We start from the raw sequence: 27,844 nt of genomic DNA on the forward strand, positions 1-27,844 counted from the left end.
TGCATTTTTGGCCCTTTAAAAGGGACCCAAGCACATTTTTCAAATCTCTCACTCTGAAATGGCTGCTCCCGTGTGTAGTACTGATTTCTTGTTTGCAGTGGGATACCTGAGACTGCTCCATGAGGCTACAATAAACCAGGGCCAGGAAACTGAACATGGTCAGCAGGTTGTCCAGGTGCCGTGGAGGCTGCGTAGGCCTAGTTTTTTTAGGGGGCGTTTCAACTTAAACGCATTGGCCGATGACCAGGTCATACAGATGTTCCGGCTAAATAGAAACAACATTTTCCGTCTGTATGACCTTGTCAAACTGGACCTTGACCCTGAGACAGCACGGTCTCGCTCTGTCTCAGGCCTGCACAAACTCCTGGCTGTGTTGCACTTTATGGCTACTGGCAGCTTTCAGGCTGTGACTGGCGATGTAATTGGTATCTCACAGACCACCTTTTCTAAATATTTAAATCAGGCGAGTTAAAACATACATACTCCCCTATGTCTAAGTGGTGCTTCTGTTATGTAATATAACACAGTATTGTATTTATTACAGGTCATGACACTCACCTTATATTTTGTAATGTCCACTCAGGTTTTGGATGCTTTGGATCCACACATAGATGCCTCTATCTGCTTCCCTACCCAGTAGTCGCAGTGGCATGCAGTCAGGGTAGCTTTCTATGAGCTTGCTGGCATGCCCAAAGTGCTGGGTGCCATAGATTGCACACATGTTGAGCTGAGACCACCTAGGGGCAGGCAATACATTTATACCAATAGACATCTGGCCCACTCCACTAATGTCCAGGTGGTTTGTGATGAAAATTTAATGAGTGTTGTTGCGGGTTACCCTGGCGGCTGCCATGACTCCTTCATCCTCAGTCAGTCATCCCTCTTTGATAAATTTGAGGCCAGACAAATGCCTGATGGATGGCTGCTGGGTATGTTCCAAGTTTGTTGTGTGTATGTGTGTTAACCTCAACATCATCACTATGTTTGCTATTTTTTGCCTAAACCACATATCCTAATGTTGGCTATATCTGTCTTTCAGGTGATGGGGGATATGGATGCTTCTCTTGGCTTCTTACTCCATTGTCCCAACCTGATTCCCCTGCTGAACACAATTACAATAATGCACATAAGTCCACGCGGAATGTGATAGAAAGATGTTTTGGTGTGCTGAAATCTAGGTTTCGGTGTCTGGATAAGTCTGCAGGGCTTTTGTTGTATAGTCCCTCAAAGGTGACTAGGATTGTGTTCTGCTGCTGATTTCTTCATAGCATGTGTTTGTGCCAACATCTGCCACATGTTGAGGAGGAGGATGATGTTGGTGATGAAGAAAACAGTCAGCAAGTAGAGGAGTTAGAAACATCTAGCGACAGTGTGAGTACAGATGTAGGGAGGCAGGTAAGGCAAGAACTGATTCTGCGTCATTTTACCGGTAAGTCTTAATTTGGCTTTCTGAACATTGGCTAACACCAATCCTAAACAATATAATTCTAAACAATAAACCAATCCTAAACAACATATGAATTATGTTTGTGATGCGGTATTGTTTCATGTTAATCACTAACATTTTCGTCTTACACTGTCAGTCAATAACAAATTAAACATTGCACATATAGAGTTTGAGTCATTTATTACCTTAAACACTTGTTTTTGGTTGGGCACAATTCTATATTGTTGAAATATGGTTGGCAATACTGTATATACTGTTGCAGGGTTGCTCATTTCCTAGGTTTTTTTTTGCTGGCTGCAGAGGATTGTGATGGCACATTGGACCGTGTTCTGCTGGATCGTCTAACTGGGGATGTAACTGGGGTCTGGCTATGTGTGGTTGTCCCTGAGCTTGAGCCTTGTTGCTGGGATGCCAACACATTTATGTTTTGGCTCAGGTTGTTGAGGCTTGCTGTGAGTTGTGTGGTTGCAGCTGTGTTGTTGGAGATGATTCTGGACCGGCTTTCGGTAATTAACTGATTGTTTTGAATTATTTGAATGAGGACTTGTTGATGGCGGTGTTATTCATCCATTATGCGCTGAAAACTTGCTATAAGTTGGCTGTTGTCTGCTCTCATCTGCTCCATCGTATTGGCCACTCTGCCAAGTTGCACAATCAGTCTGTTTGAGTTTCTACTGAGTCTAGGTAGATGATGGGGCAGACTGGCAAGATATTGGCTGTGTGTGCGCAGACAGGTATGGTTTTGTGCCTGTTGTGTGGCCCAACTGTCCCAAAACTCTTGTCCCATTTGTGGCTTGGGTGGTGTTGGGCTCAATTGGGGGGTGGGGGATGTTTGGGGTGGTGGAGTTATGTCAGCCGGTGCGGTTGGCTGGTTATTATCAATTGCTTGCAGGTGGAGTGTGAACGTTTGCTGCAAGTCAGTTTCCTGCTGGGGATCCTGAGGCATGATGTCTCTATCTGTATGGGGTTGAAGACAGCCACAATTTAGTTAGTGTTGGTCTTCTGGTTGGTTTCAGCTTTACGTAAACATGCATTACTTCTTAATATGCATGTTGTAAATAAAAAATAGAGTGTGGGCTAAAATTTTACATTTATTTTACATTATTTTATAAACATGTGGCTTCTTAGGTAGACTACTCATTCCAACAATTATTAAGGTAAATATTGGACTATGAGCCTTACTTAATGGCCAAACACGTAGAACTATAATAACAAAAAATGCCACCAATGACATATTATGATTAAAGCTTTGTTTTGCCACACAAACACAATACATTAAATGTGTAGAAAAATACACTCATACATTGTTAAAGGCTGTCAGTCTTGGCCACTAAACTTTTTACATTTTAATGAACAAACATATTTTAAAAAATCTGGTTGGCTGAAGTGGGCACACCTATTTTGCGCATATTGTTAAGTTGAGATCTGAACCACAAAATAATGCTTACCACGAGGTAAAATTACTAAGATGGAAGTTCTATTTAAGATGGGATGTTACCCATAGCAACCAATCACATTCCAGATATTATATTCGAGAAGGTGCTGTATAAATGTAAGGTAGAATAGGATTGTTTGCTATGGGCAACATCACATCTTAAATAGAACTCCCATCTTAGTAAAGTTACCCCCATGTGTTTGCTGGTGTGGATTAGTACAAGGATGAGTGTGTGCTTTTGGTCATGTGTATTTTGTGTCCAAAAACACTGTGTAAAAAGCACTTTAATTATTTGTTTATGTTTACTCAGAAGGCTGAGGGGATTGTGGTTCCTCGCTTTGTGGACTGGCCAAAATGGCTTCTGGTGGCTGAGCCAACACAGTGGAGATGCGCCGTTGTGGTAGAGAGGATGCGGGTGTAGTTCCCGCCTCAAGACGGCGTCTCTTGCTTCCCCTCTTCAGGAGACTGGCAGACCCCTGTAAAGGTCATCTTAGTGGAGTGTGGTGCAATGATAAAGTTCCTATGGGTTAAAATAGACATAATTCTGTCTTTCTATGTGTTTTCAGAATATGTGTATCCACAAACATATTACCTGCATCGCCAGCATCCGCATCTCTTGGCAGTGTGGTTTGGGTCCTGGCTCTCTTTCGTACTGTAGAAAAATGAAGTTTGGCCTTATGATCATTACATTGTGATTGCATATTTGAAACAAAAAACATTTTGTGATGTGGACATATGAAGAACATTATGAGAATTAAATAAAACTTTGGTTATGCTTTTCTGGCTCACTTCATTGGGTGTGTATAGTATAATTATGAACCAATTACACCAACCAATCCATACCTTAAGGTGCAGAATTAACAATATTATACAACTACAAAACCAACCGTGGATGTTTAACACAACAAGAATATTAGTCTCTAACAAACAAAACATTATTTCTGATAGAAACAAAAAAAAAAACACACACACACAATAACCACATATATTGTTTTAAAAAAACAAAATAATGATTCTGCGGCAATAATCACATCTTGCACACAAAGGCCTATCCACAACAACATACATTAACCATAAATACATTCACCAAAATGGACTAAACATTCATGAAAACACGTGAGTCACACTTCATTTAAAAACACCCCCAAAAAAGCAAAAAACAAAAAAAAACAAAAAAAAAAACACCCAGAACAGAATTGAGGCTGCAAAAGGGCCAGGAAAACTGCTTACTTCACAATACAAAGGGAAAATACATAACTATTTAGGTACAAAACTACATCACCAACACATTCGAACAATTAACCGACTTACAAACAAAATTATCTACATTTCAGAAAACTAAGGACAAAGCACATATGTTAAAACAATATACATATTGTACAACAAACTTACCATCCTACGTTGGACGATCCGAATCCCGGACATTAGTCGCACCAACCACTTCTGGCGGAATAAGGAACCGCACAGGCTCCTCCCACTCCCGATACGATGCTCTGAAGGGATGGCCACCCCCTGTTTGTCTGGCTGACTTTGCCTTCTTGGCCATCTTATCCTTGACACGGCGCTTGATGTCATAGAATCTCTTACGACACGTGTCCTCGGTCCTCTTCACCACACCCTCACGGTTAACTGCCGCTACTACCTTCCCCCACAGAACACTCTTCCTGTGTGAAGGAACCTTGGCGGCATCAGAACCAAACAGCTGACGATGATGGCTCATCAGCTCCCGCACCAATGCAACATTCTCTGCATAGCTGAACTTCACATTGCGCCACATCTTTGTAGTGGTGCGTGGCTGCGGAGCCACAGCACCATCACTGTCACTCAAGGCCGTAGCACCAACCTCCTCCTCATTAACCTCCTCCACCTCACTCCCCTCTTCCACCTCACTCACCTCTGACTGGGACATATTCCAGACAAACAACAAATAACACTGATAAAAAAAAAAAACACAAAACACGCTCCTCCACTACCACTACACACCACAATCACAATGACAATGGGGTAATTCCAAGTTGATCGCAGCAGGAAATTTTTTAGCAGTTTGGCAAAACCATGTGCACTGCAGGGGGGGGGGGCAGATATAACATGTGCAGAGAGAGTTAGATTTGGGTGGGTTATTTTGTTTCTGTGCAGGGTAAATAGTTACTAGCTGCTTTATTTTTACACTGCAATTTAGATTGCAGATTGAACACACCACACCCAAATCTAACTCTCTCTGTACATTTATATCTGCCTCCCCTGCAGTGCACATGGTTCTGCCCAACTGCTTGTTATGAGCCACGGCTGTGGCTCATTCCTGTTTTGCATTTTGGTTATGTATTTGATGTTATACTTCTGTTTATGTTCCCCGTGGGTGTCATGGGGTGTTCGGAGCTCACCCTTAAGGAGAGGGTACTGTTATGAACCACAGGTAGTGGTTCATTCCTGTTTTCCGTATTTTATGTTTAGAGTTCTCTTGCAGGCCAGGATTTCCCTTTGCTCTGGTTTAGAAGATTATTGTTTGCTGTCGGTGGTGAGTCTGTGTAATTGCAGCCTGTTTCCATGTGGTTGGCCTCACCTGTCTGCTAATTGCATCTTGTCAGTTTGGAGTCATGCAACAGGGCAGCTGCACAACATAATTAATTAGGGCTCTCTGTTATATTCTGGCTCAGTGCAATACACAGACGCCGGTTCTTGAGTTCTGAGCTAGTTCCTGAGTGTCGGTTCCTGAGTGTCGGTTCCTGAGTGTCTGATCCAGTGTCTGATCCCATGTCCTGTCGTGAAGCGTTCCTGTCCAGAAGTCCTGTGGCTTTGTCTGTGCCCGGTCGAGTATCTGGCTTCTTGGTGTCCACCGATCTGTCGTTTGGGATTCTGCCTGTCCTCCGGTTCTGAGAGCCTGTGTCGGCTACATTGGGGGTTCCTGTCCGTTTGCCAGTATTTGTACGGGTTCTGTGAGTAGCGTGTGGACAGCATTTCCTTTGTTGTTCTATTCCTTTGGCGGCGTGCCGCACATGTTTTTAGTTTTAGGGTTGGTAGTAGCCCCTAGCCTTCTGTTTGCTTTAGTTAGAGGTCCCCTTGTTATTATCCTGTCTCGGTTCACGCCTTGGGGGAAATTTACTAAGGTGGGAGATTTTTAGAACTAGTGATGTTGCCCATAGCAACCAATCAGATTATATCTATTATCTGCTAGAAGCAGCTAGATAAATGATAAGTAGAATCTGATTGGTTGCCATGGGCAACATCACCAGTTCTAAAAATCTCCCACCTTAGTAAATTTACCCCCTTGTCTCACTCTAAGACCTGGGGGCATCGGAGTTGGGCAGACCTAATCCGCCCTTCAAACGCGGCTGCCGTGGGCCCAAGAAACCATAGTCACGCAGGCATGAACTGACCACACGGGTGAAACAATGGAGGTAGGCTGCTAGGGGCTATTTCCATACCACACCTTATTTCAGTGTCACGTTCTGGTGCTCTGGACTCACTATGCAACATCTCTCTTGTTCTGAGCACCAGGAACGTAACATTATCATCGGACATACAACAAAAAAATAAACAAAGCTAAATAGTAGTTTTTTTCTTTTTTGGTCCAGTGTCTTGTCTAGAATCCAGTCTTGTCTAGAACTCAGTGTGCAGAATTCAGTCCGGTGTGCAGAATCCAGTCTTGTCTTGTTTAAAAAAAATCCGGTCCAGTCTTGTCTAGTCTAGTTTAGTCTTGTCTTGTCTAGTTTAAAATCCTCCTATGCCAACTATGCAAGCCCTGCAGGTGTCTCTCTCAGCCCTGAACTCTGCTTTCAGTGCTTTGAAACCTGAGTGACTGAAAGTTTTGCAGCAATCCTTAAAGCAACTGCAAAACCTTCTGACTAAAAATTTTGCTTATCTTGTCAGAAGTCGTTGAGAGTTCATCTACCTCTAAAGAGACTCTTGCTCACAATATGGTGACAAGATAATCCTCAGGTTCAGTTAAAGAGAAAAAGTTTAAAAGTTTTCTGCGGCCCAGGCTCTCAGAAGAGGAGCGTCTGCGTCGCAGAAACTTAAATTTATGCCTATATTGTGGGGGTTTAGGCCACTATCTGCAGACCTGTGAGTTGCGCAAGCCAAAGTGTGGTGACAAGTCCTACCCTCTGGCCAAGTTGAGTCAGGATACAAGACCTACTCCTGTCTCTACTGTGGCAGAGGTACTTGTCACACAACCCACACTAAAAAGCACTCTGTCCTATAATTGGGGTCCTTGGGCTAGGGAGCCCCATTATAGATTCAGGAACCAAAGGAGAATGTTTCTCTCCTCTCTTGCTTTTCCTGTTGAAGAAGAGTTGCAAACCCCTGGAGCGGTGCCCGATGCCCGGGGACCTGGAGCGGTGCCCGATGCCCAGGAGCGGTGCCCGATGCCCAGGGTCCTGGAGCGGTGCCCGATGCCCAGGTTCCTGCAGCGGTGCCCGATGCCCAGGGTCCTGCAGCGGTGCCCGATGCCCAGAGTCCTGGAGCAGTACCCGATGCCCAGAGTCCTGAAGCGGTACCCGATGCCCAGAGTCCTGGAGCGGTACCCGATGCTCTGGGTCATAGAGGGACATCGAATATTATAGCTCAGGTGTCAATACCAGAAGGGGTCTCAGAAGCTGTTACCCCAGGTAGGGACTTGAAAAGCGCAACTCCAGAGAAGGTGTCTAAAACCAGAAAGGAACTCGAGAAGCAAAACTCCAGAAGGGATCTTTGAAGAAATATCCCCAAGTGGGTTCTCGAGAGACACAGCCCCAGAGAAGGGTCTAGAAGTCGCTTACCCAGGAAAGGACTCAAGAGGCATAGCGTTAGTGGAGGTTCTGAAGGTTATAGCTTCAGCAAAAGTCCCGGAAGTCATAGTCCCGGGAGAAGTTTCGATAATTATCGACTCAGAGAGGGAGGCTGACGGCCCGGTCCCAGAGAGGGAGGCTGACGGCCCGGTCCCAGAGAGGGAGGCTGACGGCCCGGGCCCAGAGAGGGAGGCTGACGGCCCGGGCCCAGTAAAAGAATCCGAGATGCTGCCCCCAGCGGGGTTCCCGAAGGCCACTGCCCCAGCGGGGTTCCCGAAGGCCACTGCCCCAGAGGAAGTTCTGAGGGCCACTGCTTCGGGTGGGGTTCAGAAAGTCACTACCCTGGGTGGGGTTCCGAGGGCCACTGCCCCAGGTGGGGTTCAGAAAGTCACTACCCCGGGTGGGGTTCCGAGGTCCACTGCCCCAGGTGGGGTTCAGAAAGTCACTGCCCCTGGTGGGTTTCAGAAAGTCACAGCCTCGAGTAAGGTCTGTAGTGACCAGGTCCTAGCAAAGCACTCTAGTCAGTCAGATGGGAAGGAAGCAGATCCTGACTCTGTTGATATCTCAACATCTATAATCTTTGATGGGGACTTAGTCCAATTTCTGGTGCTTTACAAACACTATTACACCATTTTGTTGTCTAGACCATTTCTGGGCATCACTTCAGAGAACCTTGTGCTCTATCTGATATATTCCTTTAGAGGAGAGCCTTTTGAGTGGGCGTCCAGCTTAATGAAAGCTGAAGATCCCATTCTTCAGGATCCCCTGGCATTCAGTGATGCAGTTATTAAGAGACATGGTTCCAAAGAAATTGGTTCAGGTTCCTCTAGGTCACCCGTCTTATATGCTGAGAGTCCACCGTATACTGTAAACTCGGCACAAAAATCTCAGCCCATTGCTTTGACTACAGGATGTGCTTTTCTGTCTTCTTCTAGTAGTAATACTTTGCCTGAAAGTTCAGCTCCCAAGGTTAAGAAACCAATCTCTGATTTGAACCCAGCCTTGCTGGAAGGTACCATCAGTTCAGACAATGTTTGGGGAATTACCTTGGTCAGACTGTTATGATTCTAGTACTCAGGTCTGGGGTGATCTTATATGAAAGGACCTGAATACCAGAACGTAATGCTGGGAAAGGGGAAAGGAATGGGAATAGCCCCTGGCGCCCTGTCTCCGTTGTCTCGCCCATGCTGTCAGTACACTCTTGCGAGACTATGGTTGCTTGAGCCCATGGCAGCCACGTTTGAAGGGCGGATTACATCTGCCCAACTCCGATGCCCCCTCAGGTCTTAATGAGAGACAAAGAGTGTACCGAGACAGGGTGATAACAAGGGGCCCTCTAACTAAACAACAAGGCCAGGGGCTACTAACAAACCTAAAACTAAAGTATGCGCGGATTTCCGCCAGGGAAAAGGACAACCAAAATACTCCACTAGTCCACTCTCCCACACGGCACCGCCGAGTTCTGGAGAGGACTGTGGAAGCGGATACCTCCGCAAATGCTCCAAAACCAGAACACAATATAAAGCGGCCTAGGCAGCAGCACGCGGCAGAGCCGCCACTCACGAAACCAAACGAGATCCTCTAAAGGCTGTCACAGGTAAATGAGGACCAGGAGAACTGCTAGGGATGAGATGACAAACACCAAGACTCAGGAACTCAGTGGACTGGAATGACCGGGTACAGCAGACAGGAACAGATGTTCACCAACATGAGCAGCATGCAGGAAACTATCACCGGCATCTGTGTGAGGCACTGAGAAGGCATTTATCAGGGAATCCTCCAATCAGAGTCCAGGGCCTGATTACAAAGAATGTCGTGCAGCTGCCCTGCTGCACGACCAGAAAACATGTGTGCATAGTTTAACAAATCAACCCTGCAACGGGGAACGCGGTTCGTCCGTGGCGTCCCCGTTGCTAGGGTCCCGGCGGCTCTGCGCGCCCGGCGTCCTAGCGTTGCTAGGGAGCCGGCGGCTCAGCGCGCACGGCGTCCTTAGTTGCTAGGCTCCGGGCGGGGAGGAAGTCCCGGACCGCAGCGCCTAACAGTACCCCCCCCCTTGAGGAGGGGTCAACGAACCCCTAAAGCCAGGTTTCTGAGGAAATTCCTGAAAGAATAATCTCTTGAGTTTAGAGGCATGTAGATCCTTATCCAGGACCCAAGACCTTTCCTCCGGACCATAGCCTTTCCAGTGAACCAAAAAATAAAGCCGGCCCCGGGACACTTTAGAATCTAACACCTTCTCTACCAAGAACTCCTGTTGTCCCTGCACATCCACTGGAGATCTACCCTGGGAGGTCCTCCGAGGAAATCTGCTGGAAGAAACATATTGTTTCAACAGGGAACAATGGAAAGTGTTTCCAATTCTGAGAGATCTTGGCAAGCGTAGCCGAAAAGCAACTGGATTAACCTTCTTAATGATAAGAAACGGTCCAATAAATTTGGGTCCCAGTCTAGCCGAGGTTTCTCGAAGCTTGATGTTGCGAGTTGACAACCATACCTTATCTCCCACCTTAAAAGTGCAAGGACGTCGGAGCCTATCAGAAAAGAAAATTTATTTTCTTGGAAGGCCGCTTTTCTGAGGACAAGGTGCACTTTTCTCCAAATTGCTCTGAGATGGGAGGTTAAGGTCAACGAGGAAACTGGAGAATGATGGAAAAAAGAGTTGGTTCTAGGATGAAAACCAAAGACTGAAAAGAATGGGGACTCCTTGGTGGAGGAATGACAAGAGTTATTATAAGCAAATTCGGCCAAAGGAAGAAACTCGGACCAATCATTCTGGAGTTTGGCTGAATACAAGCGTAAGTACTGTTTTAATGACTGGTTGACTCGTTGGGTTTGCCCGTTAGACTGTGGATGGTAACCCGATGTTAAAGACAATTTCATCTTCAATGAGGCACAAAAACGTTTCCAGAATCGTGCGATGAATTGTGGACCCCGATCAGAGACAATATCAGAGGGCAAACCATGGAGCCTGAACACATGGTGGAGGAACAAAACTGCCAACCCTTGAGCAGAGGGTAATCGGGGAAGAGCAATGAAATGAGCCATTTTACTAAAACGGTCCACTACCACCCAAATGACTCGCAATCCGGCTGAAAGGGGAAGGTCCACCACGAAATCCATGGAAATATGAGACCATGGCCTGAGAGGAACGGCTAAAGGCATAAGTTGCCCGATAGGCAACGAACGAGGAACCTTATGCTGTGCACAAACCTGACAGGAATGGACGAATTCCTTAACGTCTTTAGAAAGACTAGGCCACCACACTGAGCGAGAGACTAACTCCAAGGTCTTAGTGATACCCGGATGCCCCGAGACTTTGTTGTCATGAAACTCAGTTAAAACAGTGCCTCTCAAAAATTCAGGGACAAAAAGACGACCAGCAGGAGTAAGTCTAGGAGCTTGGTGTTGATGCTGGTTTAACTGAGTAAATAAATCCTGTGTGAGGCCTGCCCGGATGACTGAGGATGGAACTATGGGGGTAGTAACAGGATTGCTATTGTGAACTGGAAGAAAGCAACGTGACAGGGCATCAGCTTTCGTGTTCTTGGAACCAGGCCTGAAGGTGATTATAAACCTGAAACGAGTAAAAAAAACAATGCCCAACGTGCCTGCCGAGCATTAAGCCGTTTAGCTGATTCAATATATTGCAGGTTCTTATGGTCAGTGAAAACAGTAATAGTATGCCTAGCTCCCTCCAGCCAATGCCTCCATTCCTCGAAAGCCCATTTTACTGCCAGTAATTCCCGATTACCAACGTCATAGTTGGATTCAGCGGAGGAGAATTTCCTGGACATGAAGGCACAAGGATGTAACTCCTGAGATTCCGGATCCTCCTGAGAAATGATAGCCCCCACTCCAACCTCTGAGGCATCAACCTCCACAATACAGGGAAGCTCCGGATTAGGATGTCTGAGGACAGGAGTTGAGACAAAGGCCTGCTTCAAGGCCCGGAAGGCTAACTCCGCTTCATGCGACCAATTGGAGGGATCCGCTCCTTTTTTGGTCAAAGCTACTATGGGAGCGACCAGGTCAGAAAAAGTATGAATGAACCGCCTATAATAATTAGCAAACCCTAAAAAGCGCTGAATTGCTTTTAAATTAGTGGGTTGCGCCCAATTAAGGATTGCCTGGAGTTTTTTCGGTTCCATGAAAAATCCCTGGGGAGAAATAATGTACCCCAAGAAAGACACCTCTGTGATGTGAAAATCACACTTCTCAAGCTTGGCATATAAATGATTCTCTCGTAATTTTTGAAGAACCAGACGCACCTGGGTTACATGTTGTTTCATAGACTCTGAGTATATCAAAATGTCGTCAAGATAAACGACCACTAACTTCCCAAGGAAGTCACGGAGAACATCGTTAATGAGGTCTTGAAAAACCGCCGGAGCATTTGACAGGCCGAACGGCATCACCAGGTATTCATAGTGACCCGACTGAGTGCTGAAAGCCGTCTTCCACTCATCCCCAGATTTTATTCGGATGAGGTTGTAAGCTCCCCTAAGATCAATTTTTGAAAAGATCACGGCGGAGCGTAACTGATCAAAAAGCACTGAAATTAATGGCAAAGGATAGGTGTTTTTCACAGAGATCTTATTCAGAGCCCTAAAATCAATACATGGTCTAAGTGACCCATCTTTTTTCTCAACAAAGAAAAATCCTGCACTCAACTGAGATTTTGAAGGCCTAATAAAACCTTTTTTAAGGCTTTCCTGAATGTAATTATTCATGGCCGTGGTTTCTGGCCCGGACAGGGCATATAATCTCCCCTTAGGCAAAGTGGCACCTGGTACTAACTCAATTGCACAATCGTAGGACCGATGGGGAGGCAGAATGTCCGCATTGCCTTTGGATAACACATCGGCAAAATCCTGATATTCCACAGGAATAAGCTCTGGGACAACTGCTGCAACCCGGACTGGATAAGAAATACATTCCTTAATACAAAAAGGACCCCATTGGGAAATCTCCCCGGACCGCCAATCAATGGTGGGATTATGAAAGGCAAGCCCAGGGTGACCCAAAACTACAGGAACTGCCGGACAATGTGTAAAGTAGAATTCTATATCTTCAGAATGTAAGGCTCCTACTGTAAGTAATACTGGAGGTGTGCGGTGAGTAATTATCCCATTGGAAAGCGGACCCCCATCTAACCCATGCATGGTGATACGTTTATCCAACGGTATCTGTAGAATGCCTAAGGCCTTAGCCCAAGTTAAATCCATAAAATTTCCTGCAGCTCCACTGTCGACAAAGGCCGACACCAATGAACTGAGGCTGCCAAAGGAAATCTTAACAGGGACTAAGAGAGAGTCATTTGAGGAGATAAGCTGCAGACCTAAGTGAACCCCCTCACAATTCACTTGGTCAGAGCGTTTCCCGACTTGTTCGGGCAGTTGCGAGCAATATGTCCCTTACCACCACAGTACAAACAAAGACCAGAACTTAATCTTCTGGTTCTTTCCTCTGGGGACAGCCGGGAGAGACCCATCTGCATGGGCTCCTCGACGTCCTCAGGAAAGGTATAAACACAAGGACTAGGCCTAACAGTTGTTCCTCTTTCAGCCCTCCTCTCTCGGAGACGACGATCTATTTTTATAGCAAGCTCCATGAGTTTATCGAGAGTCTCAGGAGCGGGGTACTGGAGGAGACTGTCTTTAATAAGTTCAGATAAACCGAGGCGAAACTGACTGCGCAGGGCCGGGTCATTCCAGCCACAGTCGTTCGACCAACGGCGAAATTCGGTACAATACACCTCTGCTGGATTTTTACCTTGTTTGAGAGCACGCAGGTGACTCTCAGCTGACGCCTCTCTATCTGGGTCATCATACAACAGACCTAATGATTTAAAAAAGGCGTCTACAGATAACAAAGCAGGATCTTCAGCCTTTAACCCAAACGCCCAGGTCTGTGGATCCCCCTGGAGTAACGACATAATAATCCCAACCCGCTGAGATTCAGTACCAGAGGAACTGGGCCTTAAACGAAAATATAGCTTACACGCTTCTTTAAAATTAAAAAAATCTTTTCGGTTACCCGAAAAACGGTCAGGTAAATGCATCTTTGGCTCTGGGACCACCCTCGGGGAGGCTCGCAAAAGATCTTCCTGCGATCTCACCCGAAGAGAAAGGTCCTGAACCATCTGAGAAAGTTTTTGAATTTGATTAACTAAAAGCTGACCGGGATTTGGTCCTAACCCTGCCGGATTCATGAAGCCGGTTAACTCTCACCAAAACTGAATGGGGAAAAATTTAAAACCCCTTTTTTTTTTTTTTTTTTTTAAGTTTTTGGGCCGGTGATAATGTTATGATAGTTATAGTACTCAGGTCTGGGGTGATCTTATATGAAAGGACCTGAATACCAGAACGTAATGCTGGGAAAGGGGAAAGGAATGGGAATAGCCCCTGGCGCCCTATCTCCGTTGTCTCGCCCGTGCTGTCAGTACACTCTTGCGAGACTATGGTTGCTTGAGCCCATGGCAGCCGCGTTTGAAGGGCGGATTACGTCTGCCCAACTCCGATGCACCCTCAGGTCTTAATGAGAGACAAAGAGTGTACCGAGACAGGGTGATAACAAGGGGCCCTCTAACTATACAACAAGGCCAGGGGCTACTAACAAACCTAAAACTAAAGTATGCGCGGATTTCCGCAAGGGAAAAGGACAACCAAAAATACTCCACTAGTCCACTCTCCTACACGGCACCGCCGAGTTCCGGAGAGGACTGTGGAAGCGGATACCTCCGCAAATGCTCCAAAACCAGAACACAATATAAAGCGGCCTAGGCCGCAGCACGCGGCAGAGCCGCCACTCACGAAACCAAACGAGATCCTCTAAAGGCTGTCACAGGTAAATGAGGACCAGGAGAACTGCTAGGGATGAGATGACAAACACCAAGACTCAGGAACTCAGAGGACTGGAATGACCGGGTACAGCAGACAGGAACAGACGTTCACCAACATGAGCAGCATGCAGGAAACTATCACCGGCGTCTGTGTGAGGCACTGAGAAGGCATTTATCAGGGAATCCTCCAATCAGAGTCCAGAGCCTGATTACAAAGAATGTCGTGCAGCTGCCCTGCTGCACGACCAGAAAACATGTGTACATAGTTTAACAAATCAACCCTGCAACGGGGAACACGGTCCGTCCATGGCGTCCCCGTTGCTAGGGTCCCGGCGGCTCTGCGCGCCCGGCGTCCTAGCGTTGCTAGGGAGCCGGCGGCGCAGCACGCACGGCGTCCTTAGTTGCTAGGCGCCGGGCGGGGAGGAAGTCCCGGACCGCTGCGCCTAACACAGACCTCAAGTACTTTGTAAAAAAAAAAGAAGAAGAAGAAGAAGAAATAATTGACTCTTGCCTTGTGTAAAAAAATAATTTTTCCTTGTCTTGTGTCCAGTGGCCACCGTCAAGGGGATGGGGACTGTTACAAGCTGTTGCCACAGCTTGTTTCTGTTTTCTTACCTGTTAGACCAGTGTGTCAGGTTTTTTTTTGTATCCCTTGTTTTGGAAAGGCTGAATTTTGGGGTCCGTTGACCCCTCCTCAAGGGGGGGGGGGGGGGGGTACTGTTATGAGCCACGGCTGTGGCTCATTCCTGTTTTGCATTTTGTTTATGTATTTTATGTTATACTTCTGTTTATGTTCCCCGTGGGTGTCATGGGGTGTTCGGAGCTCACCCTTAAGGAGAGGGTACTGTTATGAACCACAGGTAGTGGTTCATTCCTGTTTTCCGTATTTTATGTTTAGAGTTCTCTTGCAGGCCAGGATTTCTCTTTGCTCTGGTTTTGAAGATTATTGTTTGCTGTCGGTGGTGAGTCTGTGTAATTGCAGCCTGTTTCCATGTGGTTGGCATCACCTGTCTGCTAATTGCATCTTGTCAGTTTGGAGTCAGGCAACAGGGCAGCTGCACGACATAATTAATTAGGGCTCTCTGTTATATTCTGGCTCAGTGCAATACACAGACGCCGGTTCTTGAGTTCTGAGCTAGTTCTTGAGTGTCGGTTCCTGAGTGTCGGTTCCTGGGTGTCGGTTCCAGTGTCTGATCCCATGTCCTGCCGTGAAGCGTTCCTGTCCAGAAGTCCTGTGGCTTTGTCTGTGCCTGGTCGAGTATCTGGCTTCTTGGTGTCCACCGGTCTGTCGTTTGGGATTCTGCCTGTCCTCCGGTTCTGAGAGCCTGTGTCGGCTACATTGGGGGTTCCTGTCTGTTTGCCAGTATTTGTACCGGTTCCGTGAGTAGCGGCTTTGCCGCGTCCGTCGGCCTAGGCCGCTGTATTCCTTGGTTATATCTGTTACTGGTGTTTTGCAGAGGGTTCTGCATATGCTGTCACAGTGTCGGCGTGTGGACAGCATTTCCTTTGTTGTTCTTTTCCTTTGGCGGCGTGCGCAGATGTATTTAGTTTTAGGGTTGTTAGTAGCCCCTAGCCTTCTGTTTGCTTTAGTTAGAGGTCCCCTTGTTATTATCCTGTCTCGGTTCACGCCTTGTCTCACTTTAAGACCTGAGGGCATCGGAGTTGGGCAGACCTAATCCGCCCAACGCGGCTGCCGTGGGCCCAAGAAACCATAGTCACGCAGGCGTGAACTGACCACACGGGTGAAACAATGGAGGTAGGCTGCTAGGGGTTATTTCCATACCACACCTTATTTCAGCGTCAGGTTCTGGTGCTCTGGACTCACTACGCAACATCTCTCTTGTTCTGAGCACCAGGAACGTAACACTGCTAACCAAATTCCTGCTGCAATCAACTTGGAATTACCCCCAATGTCAGGATTCTGATTTTGTCTGTTCCCGGAGGGGGCACTAGTGGGTCATTGTTGGAATGACGTATGAAACGTGGAGGATGCATAAAGTCCTGCGCATGTGCACTGATGTTTAGATTAGCTGAAGGCTGCATAAGCCTGAGGCCATATAAGAGCCCAACTTTTGGTGATTGGTTGTTTGATGACTAAGCAGTTGCTAGGCAGATCATATTTCCGGTGTTTTTTTCCTATAGGATTAGAGGGTTGTCCATCAAGCTTTAAGGGGTTGGTCTTATGTTAGTATATAGGGCAGGATCATGTGCCTCAGACTTCCTCTTGCCATTTATTGTATGGCCCAGGAAGGCTGAGTATACTGCTACAGTTTATTTGTACTGTTTCCAATTGTTCAGTTATATTTGCTGTACTGTCTCCCTCCCTTGTTTTACCTTCAATTATTCTTTTGTGGTTTCTTCCGCTGCCCATCATGCCGCATCCACGCCGCTCTGCACCCCCCTCCCGCCGCCTTGTGGAGGCCGTGGGCACCCCTCGCTCCTGTAGTGCGGCCCCCCGGAGGTTGCTTCCGGCAGTGGCAGGTCGCGGCAGGGTCGGGTCGCGGGCGGCACGCTCCCCTGCCAGCAAGGTTCGTGCGGCTAGCGGCCACTCTGCACGTGCCGCCGGGATGCACGGCTCGGCCGGGCTGCGGTCGCGGGTGTCCCCGGCGGCCTCGGTGCGCCGAGCGGATCCCTCACCCGGCGTGCTGGTCAGCGCCGTGTCTCCCCTTCCCTCCCCGCCTACGGCTCTGAGCGGCGGCGTGGGCACCCACGTGGTGCCGGGCGGTCGCTGCGGGGCGAGAGGGGGGGCTTGTTATACAAGGAGGGCCAGTGAGTGTGGGGCAGCAGGGTCCTGTGCCCTCTGTACAACAGGCTTGCGGCGGATGCGGAGGGGCCCCTCCCTACAGGGGGGGGGGCTTTTTTGCCCGCATATAAGGTTGGGGATGGGGTGACTGGGGCGGGCTCTGGGGTTTTCGGGGCGGGGAGCATGGCTGGGAATGCCGCGGCGCCCGCCCCTCCTACAGTTTCGGGGCGGGGGTTCCCGGATGGGGATCCCGCGGCGGGAGCCTTTTTGCTGGGCTCCCGGTCACCCGTTGCACATCTTCCCGCGTCGGCGTCCCCGGGCATCGGGCTCCAGGCGCCCCCCCCCCCCCCGGCCCACTGGGGGCGTTGCAGCTGGGGGCGACTCAGTCATCCATCGCGGCGGCGTTCCGCCTGCCCGGCCCTCCTCTTTCGTTTGCCGCGCCTCACGGGTTCCTTGGGGGTCAGTTTTTCCCTGGTGGCCTTCCTTGGCCTCTGGCGCAGGCATTTCCTGCGTCTTCCGGAGTGCCTTTCATAGGCCTCCCAGTGCCGTCCTCCCCGCAATTTTCACCCTACTTTGCAGGCTCGGACGTCGGCGTCCAGCCAACGTGCTCGGTCGGCGGCCCCCGGGTTGCGGTTCCCCCCTTTGCGGGCTCGCATGCCGGGTCGTCCCCGGCTGGGGCGAACCCGTTGACGCACTTTTTGCTGCCGCCCCCTGCGCCTACTTTCGTCGGGATTTTCTGGGTCGGTCGGTTACTTTCCACCTCCTGCGTGGCGGCCTGCTTACACCATTGGTGGCGCTACGGGGGTCGGGTCTGCCTTCCCCCACGCCTTTTCGTACCCATCCGTTGGGGGTTCTCCACCGCCGCTTCCCGCTGGCCCCCCTCCGCAGAGCGACTGGGCTTTGCCCCCTCCCCCGCCTGTTACCCCCATTGCTGTTGATGCGCTGGTTTCTTCTGCACCTGTTGTCCCTTCTGTTTCCTCCTCGCAGGTGCTGGCTGGTTCCGGGTCTTCGTTACGGAGGGGCCGGAGGTTGCAGAGGGCCGCAGCACCGACGGGGGAAGTTCCGCAGCCACCGGAGTCAGGTGCAACGGACGATGCTGTTCCAGGTCCTTCAGGCACTGGTGAGCACGCTATTACTTCACACTGTTCGTCTAGCTCTTCTTCCTCCTCGTCTAGCAGTGTTTCTTCAGGTTCTCCGCGGCACCCGCGTAAACTAGCTAGACTTATCACGCGGTGCATGGCGAAGGAATCGCGAAAGGTGACAGCGCCGGCGTCGGCAGTTCCCCCTGAACCCCCCGTTATACGGAGATGGTGCATTGCGCCAACACTGCAGTTACCCGGGAGGTTCGTAAGCGGATGCGAGAAAAAATTAGGAAGGGGAAGTACGTTGACATCTTTACCCTTACGGATGAGATGCGGCAGGATTTTAACGCAGCTAAGAAACCGGAGGGCATTGGGGAGAGTGCTTTCCACAATTTTCACCAGTGGTTGCGGGGGTTCTTGGTTTTTACGGCTTGATACAAAGAATCGTGGCCCGCTGAGTATTCCAATTTGGTCAAATACCTTTTTTTGGTGCATGACATGTACTTAAAATCCAAAGGTTCCGCTTGGCGGGATTACGACGAGATATTCCGTCATAATCAGGATGGTAACCCCATTCTGCCCGCGGGTTTTAAGGATGTCGAGGTGTGGTTGGAGGTCACACAGCAGGTCAAGCCCGCTCCGGACGCCGTGGTCAAGAAGCCCGTGGTGGCCGGGGTTTTGGGCTCCCGCTCGGTTGGGAAAGGAAAGTGTTATGCCTACAACGAGGGAAAATGCGCCAGGGGAGTAAATTGTCATTTTCGCCACTCGTGTAAGTTGTGCGGGGCCAGTCACCCGGCCACAGACTGCACCTTGGCGGCGAGCAGTAAGCCCTCCGCTCCAGCCGAGGCAGGGGGAGTTGGCAAGTAAGGCCTTCTCCCCGATGCGAGTTCCTGAATTGTGGCGCTGGCTGAGTTTATACCCCGACAAGTCGGCAGCGTCGTTCCTTTTGGAGGGTTCTCGGCATGGTTTTCGTCTGCCCATTTCGAATTCGGTGCACGTGGTGGCGCGCCAGAATTTGAGGTCGGCTCGCGAATTCCCACAGGAGGTCCGGCGGAAAGTGGACGCGGAGATCGGCTTGGGGCGCATGTGTGGGCCATACGCCTTTCACCCTATGCCCTCCTTGTGCATCTCCCCCGTTGGGGTGGTGCCCAAGAAGGCCCCAGGCAAGTTCCGCCTGATACAGCACTTGTCGCATCCTCCGGGCGTTTCGGTTAATGACTCCATTCCTCAGGCCGTGTGCAAGGTGCATTATCAGTCTTTTGATGACGCTCTGCGCTTGGTGCGGGACTGTGGTCCGGCGGGCCTGTTGGCGAAATTGGACGTGGAGTCGGCTTTTCGGCTACTTCCGCTGCATCCGGATTCCCTGCGGTTTCTGGGTTTCAAACTGGGGGACGAGTTTTACGTGGATCGGTGTCTCCCCATGGGCTGTTCGGTCTCCTGCACCTATTTTGAGAGATTTAGCACGTTTTTGCACTGGTGCGTCCAGGCCGCCTCCGGCCAACTCGGGGTGGCTCACTACCTGGACGATTTTCTCTTTATGGGCCCAGGGGCAGTTCGATCTGTGGAGATATTCTGTCGGTGGCTAGGTCCTTGTTCGAAAGTTTCGGGGTTCCCGTCGTGCAGGACAAGTGTGAGGGCCCCTGCACTTGTCTTAGCTATTTAGGAATTGAAATAGACACGGTGGCGGGTTGCTGTCGCCTCCCCGAGGATAAAGTGCGTAAGTTGTTGGGTTTAATTCACGATTGTTTAGGCAAGCGCATGGTTCAGCTTAAGCAGGTACAGTCTTTGCTGATTCGTTCAACTTTGCATGCTGGATTATTCCCATGGGTAGGGTTTTCTGATGCAAACTTGAACGGGCCACGGCGGGGACGGTCCGGCAGCATCACACCGTGTACCTTTCCCGCGAGATCAGGGATGATTTGCAGATTTGGGTTTCTTTCCTGGTGTCCTTCAACAGGGAGGTTTTGTGGCCTCCCCCTTGTTGTTCCAGCAGTTGGCTCCAGTTGTTCACGGATGCCTTGGGCAGTCAGGGCTTTGTGGCATTTTTTGCCGGGCATGGTGCGCTGCTGCCTGGCCGTCCTCTTGGGTAGCGCGGGGTTTCACCAATAACCTCCTTTTGCTGGAGTTGTTCCCGATCATAGTTGCTCTTGAGTTGTGGGCCCCAAGTTCGCGAATTCGGGACATCTCGTTCCGTTGCGACAACTTGGGGGTGGTACACGCTAACAATAATCAGCGATCTTCCTTTCCTAAGGCATTGCGGATTCTATGGCATCTAGTGTTAGTTTGCTTGCGGCGCAATATTAATTTCAGGGCCTGTCACGTTCCCAGAATCGACAACGGAATTGCGAATGCATTGTCTTGGTTCCAATTTGATAAGTTCCGGGCGTTGGTTCCGGGAGCGGCGGAGGGTTTACCGTGCCCGCCTTCTGTCTGGCAGATTGTCGAATCAGGTTAGCTGCTCTGGCCAGGTGTGCGTTGGCTCCTTTCACGCTCAGGGCGTATGATGCGGCCTGGCCTGATTGGTCGGCCTTTCAAAGTAGGTACGGTGTGGCAGGTGAGTCCCCGGCTGACGTTTTGATGCCCTTTGTTTGGGAACATTATCAAAAGGGTAGGTCAAAAGTGGCCATGTCTTCTGCCCTTGCGGGCATTTCCTTTCACTCTCGGCTCCACAGGATGACGGACCCCACCGGGTCTTCTGTCCTTTCCAGAGGGCTTAAAGGATGGGCTAGGATGCGACTGGCGCCCCCGGACTCCCGTAGACCCGTGACATTGCAGCTTCTAACGGAGTTGCTGGGTTTGCTGCCTCGAATTGCGACCTCGGAGGTCGAGGTGGCCCTGTTTAATTGTGTGTATTAGTGATGTGCACCGGACATTTTTCGGGTTTTGTGTTTTGGTTTTGGATTCGGTTCCGCGGCCGTGTTTTGGATTCGGACGCGTTTTGGCAAAACTTCCCTGAAATTTTTTTGATGGGTTCGGGTGTGTTTTGGATTCGGGTTTTTTTTTACAAAAAAACCTCAAAAACAGCTTAAATCATAGAATTTGGGGGTCATTTTGATCCCATAGTATTATTAACCTCAATAACCATAATTTCCACTCATTTTCAGTCTATTCTGCACACCTCACTGCTCACAATATTATTTTTAGTCCTAAAATTTGCACAGAGGTCGCTGTCCCCAAACAGCACATGATGCAAAGAAAAAAAGAGGTGCAGCAAGGTCGCTGTGTGACTAAGCTAAGCGACACAAGTGGCCGACACAAACACCTGGCCCATCTAGGAGTGGCACTGCAGTGTCAATCAAGACAGGATGGCACTTCAAAAAAATTGTCCCCAAACAGCACATGATGCAAAGAAAAAAAGAGGCGCACCACGGTCGCTGTGTGACTAAGCTAAGCGACACAAGTGGCCGACACAAACACCTGGCCCATCTAGGAGTGGCATTGCAGTGTCAGACAGGATGGCAGATTAAAAAAATTGTCCCCAAACAGCACATGATGCAAAGAAAAAAAGAGGCGCAATGAGGTAGCTGTGTGACTAAGCTAAGCGACCCAAGTGGCCGACACAAACACCTGGCCTATCTAGGAGTGGCACTGCAGTTTTCTAGCGAGAGGATGAGTGCTTCTATCCTCATGTGAATCTGAACCACTAGCCATGAACATAGGCCAGGGCCTCAGCCGTTCCTTGCCACTCCGTGCCGTAAATGGCATATTGGCAAGTTTACGCTTCTCATCAGACGCTTTCAATTTTGATTTTTGGGTCATTTTGCTGAACTTTTGTTTTTTGGATTTTACATGCTCTCTACTATGACATTGGGTATCGGCCTTTGCAGACGACGTTGATGGCATTTCATCGTCTCGGCCATGACTAGTGGCAGCAGCTTCAGTACGAGGTGGAAGTGGATCTTGATCTTTCCCTATTTTAACCTCCACATTTTTGTTCTCCATTTTTTAATGTGTGGAATTATATGCCAGTATTAATGCAATGGTCTACTACTATATATACTGCGCACAACTGAAATGCACCACAGGTATAAAATGTAGATGGATAGTATACTTGACGACACAGAGGTAGGTACAGCGGTGGCCTACCGTACCGTACTGCTATATATACTGGTGGTCACTGTGTCAGCAAACTGCAAAACTAAAATGCACCACAGGTATAGAATCTAGATGGATAGTATACTTGACGACAAAGAGGTAGGTACAGCAGTGGCCTTCCGTACCGTACTGCTATATATACTGGTGGTCACTGTGTTAGCAAACTGCACAACTGAAATGCACCACAGGTATAGAATGTAGATGGATAGTATACTTGACAACACAGAGGTAGGTACAGCAGTGGCCTTCCGTACCGTACTGCTATATATACTGGTGGTCACTGTGTCAGCAAACTGCACAACTGAAATGCACCACAGGTATAGAATCTAGATGGATAGTATACTTGACGACACAGAGGTAGGTACAGCAGTGGCCTACCGTACCGTACTGCTATATATACTAGTGGTCACTGTGTCAGCAAACTGCAAAACTAAAATGCACCACAGGTATAGAATGTAGATGGATAGTATACTTGATGACACAGAGGTAGGTACAACAGTGGCCTACTGTACCGTAATGCTATATATTATATACTGGTGATCAGAAAACTGTGCAAAACTGAAATGCACCACAGGTATGGATGGATAGTATACTTGACGACACAGAGGTAGGTACAGCAGTAGCCTACTGTACCGTAATGCTATATATTATATACTGGTGGTCAGCAAACTGTGCAAAACTGAAATTCACCACAGGTATGGATGGATAGTATACTTGACGACACAGAGGTAGGTACAGCAGTGGCCTTCTGTACCGTGCTCCTATATATTATATACTGGTGGTCAGCAAAATTATGCACTGTACTCCTACTATATACTGTCTACAATGCAGCACAGATATGGAGTGTTTTTCAGGCAGACAACGTATACTGGTGGTCACTGGTCAGCAAAACTCTGCACTGTACTCCTCCTATATAATATTATACTGGTGGTCCGCAGTCCCCACAATAAAGCAGCACACTGAGCACAGATATGGAGTGTTTTTCAGGCAGACAACGTATACTGGTGGTCACTGTCAGCAAAACTCTGCACTGTACTCCTGCTATATAATACAGCTGCTCCCCAGTCCCACAATTAAGCAGTGTGAGCACAGATATATGCAGCACACTGAGCACAGATAAGGAGCGTTTTTTTCATGCAGAGAACGGATAAAACTGGTGGTCACTGATCAGCAAAACTCTGCACTGTACTCCTCCTATGTTAATATACAGCTGCTCCCCAGTCCCCACAATTAAGCAATAAGTAAAGCAAGCACAAATATTTGCATCAACAATATACGGAGAGGACGCCAGCCAATGCACAAGTGAAAATGGCGGCGACGCACGGCTGCTTATATAGAATCCGAATCTCGCGAGAATCCGACAGCGGGATGATGACGTTCGGGCGCGCTCGGGTTAACCGAGCCATACGGGAGAATCCGAGTATGCCTCGGACCCGTGTAAAAAGGGTGAAGTTCGGGGGGGTTCGGTTTCTGAGAAACCGAACCCGCTCATCACTAGTGCGTATGCCCTAGCTTTCTTTGGGGCTTTCCGAGTGAGCGAGTTAGTGGCGTGCAGAAAGTCATCTCGTGAGTCGGGTATGCTTTACGAGAATGTGCGCCTGCAGGATGGCCTGTTGCTCTGTAGCATTGTGCAGTCCAAGACAGATCAAACAGGTCGGGGTCGCTGGGTGTCCTTGGAGGCCCAGGAGGAAGCGAGTGTTTACCCACTGCGGTTGGCGCAGGAGTATCTCCGGTTGAGGCCTTCGGGGGGCGACGAGTTGCTGGTGCACGTGCACGCTGGCCCGCTGACGAAGTTTCAATTTGCTGCTGTGTTTAAGAAATGTTTCGAGGCGTTGGGCTTGCGCGGGGCGGACTTTGGTACCCATTCCTTTCGCATTTATGTATCTGGCACTGTGGGGGCATTTATGTATCTGGCAATGTGTGGGCATTTATGTATCTGGCAATGTGGGGGCATTTATGTATCTGACACTGTGGGGGCATTTATGTATCTGGCACTGTGGGGGTATATCTGGCACTGTGGGGGCATTTATGTATCTGGCACTGTGGGGGCATGACTGCACTGTGGGGGCATTTATGTATCTGGCACTGTGGAGGCATATCTGCACTGTGGGGGCATTTATGTATCTGACACTTGGGGCATTTATGTATCTGGCAATGTGTGGGCATTTATGTATCTGGCACTGTGGGGGCATTTATGTATCTGACACTGTGGGGGGATATCTGTCACTGTGGGGGCATTTATGTATCTGGCACTGTGTGGGCATATCTGCACTATGGGGGCATTTGTGTATCTGGAACTGTGGGGACATATCTTGCACTGTTTGGCCATTTATGTAGCTGGCACTGCTGGGGGGCATGTCACGTGTAGCTGGCACTGCTGGGGGGCATGTCACGTGTAGCTGGCACTGCTGGGGGGCATGTCACGTGTAGCTGGCACTGCTGGGGGGCATGTCACGTGTAGCTGGCACTGCTGGGGGGCATGTCACGTGTAGCTGGCACTGCTGGGGAGAATATCATGTAGTGTTCCCGCTAGGCGTCTGTGGCTAGGCAATGTGTCTCAGTGCTCTAACTGGTGCAAAGTGTCTAACGTGTTGTGCCTGGCGCAAAGTGTATAGGCGGTTCTACCTGGGGCAATGTGTATTAGCTGCACTACTGTGTGGTGTAATGCGAATTGCCACTATTTTGTGGCCACGCACCTTCCCCACGAAGCAATGCCCCTAAATTTTAGCTGCGCGCATTGTCCATGCTTTAGCATGTAGATATGGGAACAACAAGCATTATAGTATGTACATCATTTAGCCCTCCTAACTTAAAAATGTGCCCTCCATGTGATCAGCACCCTGCCCTAAAAAGTGAACACTATCATGTGTAGCTGGCACTGCTGGGGGGCATGTCATGTGTAGCTGGCACTGCTGGGGGGCATGTCGTGTAGCTGGCACTGTTGGGGGGCATGTCATGTGTAGCTGGCACTGCTGGGGGGCATGTCATGTGTAGCTGGCACTGCTGGGGGGCATGTCATGTGTAGCTGGCACTGCTGGGGGGCATGTCATGTGTAGCTGGCACTGCTGGGGGGCATGTCGTGTAGCTGGCACTGCTGGGGGGCATGTCATGTGTAGCTGGCCCTGCTGGGGGGCATGTCAAGTGTAGCTGGCCCTGCTGGGGGGGGATGTCATGTGTAGCTGGCACTGCTGCGGGGCATGTCATGTGTACCTGGCACTGCTGGGGGGCATGTCATGTGTAGCTGGCAGTGCTGGGGGGCATATCATATCTATATGGCACTGCACATTATGTGTATCTGGCACTATACTGGAGACATTATGTGTAAGGAACACTACTGTGGCTGTTATGTGTAAGGCTGCTAATTGTGTGTGCGTAGAGGGGGTGTGAAAATATATTTATAGTTTGATGATATAAAGTTACGAGGCCATGCCCACTTTCCCATGGGGGCCACACCAACTTTCCCAGGAGAGGGGGGGGGGGCGCTTTTACATTTTCTCGCTCATGGTGCTAATAGGCCTGGAGCTGGCCGTGGTTGCGCTAACCCAAAAACGTGTTTACTCGTCGGTTTTTGAACGCTTACCGTTCAGGAATCGAGGGTGTGAAGTGAATTTTTACATTTTCCTCCGAGGGGGCCTAATTTCAATTGGCTGTTCTCTTAAGGTCCACTGGAGGTTTTTTGAGTTTTCTACTTCACTTGGGTTATTTCTGTTTATTGCATTATATATTTTTTTGTGTTCACATTTCTGATGTTAGGGTGTTTTTCTATTTCAGCGGTCGTTGATTTTGGGGAGCATGTATGGCTGGTTGGCCATTCTTATATTTTTTGGACGGCGAGGCATCCCATGGCACTTAGGGCAGCTGATGTTTTTGGGTCCAGGGAGTTGCGTTGGTTAGGTGTCAGGGGCATGCTGTGGGGTGATTTGTTGCGGCTCCTTTTTCACCGTGAGCGCCGCTGGGGTCGTCCCAGTTGTACTATCCTGCATTTAGGTGGGAATGATTTGGGCCGAGTTAAGGGCATAGATTTAATTTTGTCCATTAAGGCGGATTTGGTGGCAATTCGTTGTCACTGGCCGGGAGTCCGTATTGTGTGGTCGGAGATAGTTCCGTGTTTTCATTGGCGTGGTGCGGTGCGTTTCTCGGCTCTGGAGAAGGCTCGCAAGAAGGTGAACTCGGCAGTGTCTCTGTTTGTTAGGGCCATAGGTGGAGTAGCTGTCAGGCATCCTTTACTTGTGCTGCGTAATCGGCAGTTCTACAAGGAGGATGGGGTGCATCTTTCTCCGGACGGAGTGCATATTTTCCTGGAGGATGTTTTTGGTCCTTTTCGTTAGGGCTCTTTAGTTTGTTCTTAGTTTGTTATTATTTGCTTGTTCGGATGGTGGTGGCGGTTTTGTAAACCTTTTGTGGTGGGAAGTCGCTACCAACCAGCGGTCAAACAGGCATAAGTGGTCATTGTGGGGAACCCTCTTTAGAAGGACGGCAGGTGTGTCCTTCTCTTGTGGTTGGACATTTAGACGTTCCCCTGCGGGAACCGAACGTTTGCCAGAGAAAAGAGTGGTGAGGCCAGCACAATGCGGGTTATGCAGGAAGGAGGCGGGGTTTGGGTACTCCCCTCCTTGGTTTGTTGGTTTTCATCTAGGTGACTGGAGCTGGTGTCTGGTAGCGACTTTCCTTTGCCATCCTCCAATCTAAATTTAACTCTACAATCTAAATTAATTCCAATTCAATTACAATTATAGTTTAAAGAGTTGGTCAGCGATCAATAAATATCGTCTGACCTTTAGCTCCAGCTACCGTGTCCGTGTCTTTATTTCAGTGTGCGTGTCATTTTATTTTAGTGATAAGCTAGTTTAAGAAAGGTTTATGTAATCACATTAAAGTTATGGGCGCCTTAGATTAGCTGAAGGCTGCATAAGCCTGAGGCCATATAAGAGCCCAACTTTTGGTGATTGGTTGTTTGATGACTAAGCAGTTGTTTGGCAGATCATATTTCCAGTGTTTTTTTCTATAGGATTAGAGGGTTGTCCATCAAGCTTTAAGGGGTTGGTCTTATGTTAGTATATAGGGCAGGATCATGTGCCTCAGACTTCCTCTTGCCATTTATTGTATGCCCTCCCACCCTCCCTGATTACATTTGCTTTGTTTTGTTTCCTTCAGTTGGCTATTGAAAGCCAGATTGGCGGGAAGTCGCTACCAACCAGCGGTCAAACAGGCATAAGTGGTCATTGTGGGGCACCCTCTTTAGAAGGACGGCAGGTGTGTCCTTCTCTTGCGGTTGGACATTTAGACTTTCCCCTGCAGGAACCGAACGTTTGCCAGAGAAAAGAGTGGTGAGGCCAGCAAAATGCGGGTTATGCAGGAAGGAGGCGGGGTTTGGGTACTCCCCTCCTTGGTTTGTTGGTTTTCATCTAGGTGACTGGAGCTGGTGTCTGGTAGCG

The 27,844-nt window shown here is 49.0% G+C and overlaps 1 long non-coding RNA gene across 2 annotated transcripts in view; it reads right to left on the reverse strand.

Moving 5' to 3' along the window:
* Positions 1-1,610: 1,610 nt before the first annotated feature.
* Positions 1,611-27,844, reverse strand: part of LOC134935565 (uncharacterized) — a 70,123-nt gene continuing 43,889 nt past the window's right edge. For both annotated transcript variants that reach the window (XR_010180252.1, XR_010180253.1), the window contains 2 exons: positions 3,475-3,534; positions 1,611-2,404 (listed from right to left, as the gene is read on the reverse strand). This is a non-coding gene — a long non-coding RNA (uncharacterized LOC134935565). The remainder of the gene's footprint in view (positions 2,405-3,474; positions 3,535-27,844) is intronic.

The sequence above is a fragment of the Pseudophryne corroboree genome, chromosome 6 (assembly GCF_028390025.1).
Source record: "Pseudophryne corroboree isolate aPseCor3 chromosome 6, aPseCor3.hap2, whole genome shotgun sequence".
NCBI classification, from domain to species: domain Eukaryota; kingdom Metazoa; phylum Chordata; class Amphibia; order Anura; family Myobatrachidae; genus Pseudophryne; species Pseudophryne corroboree.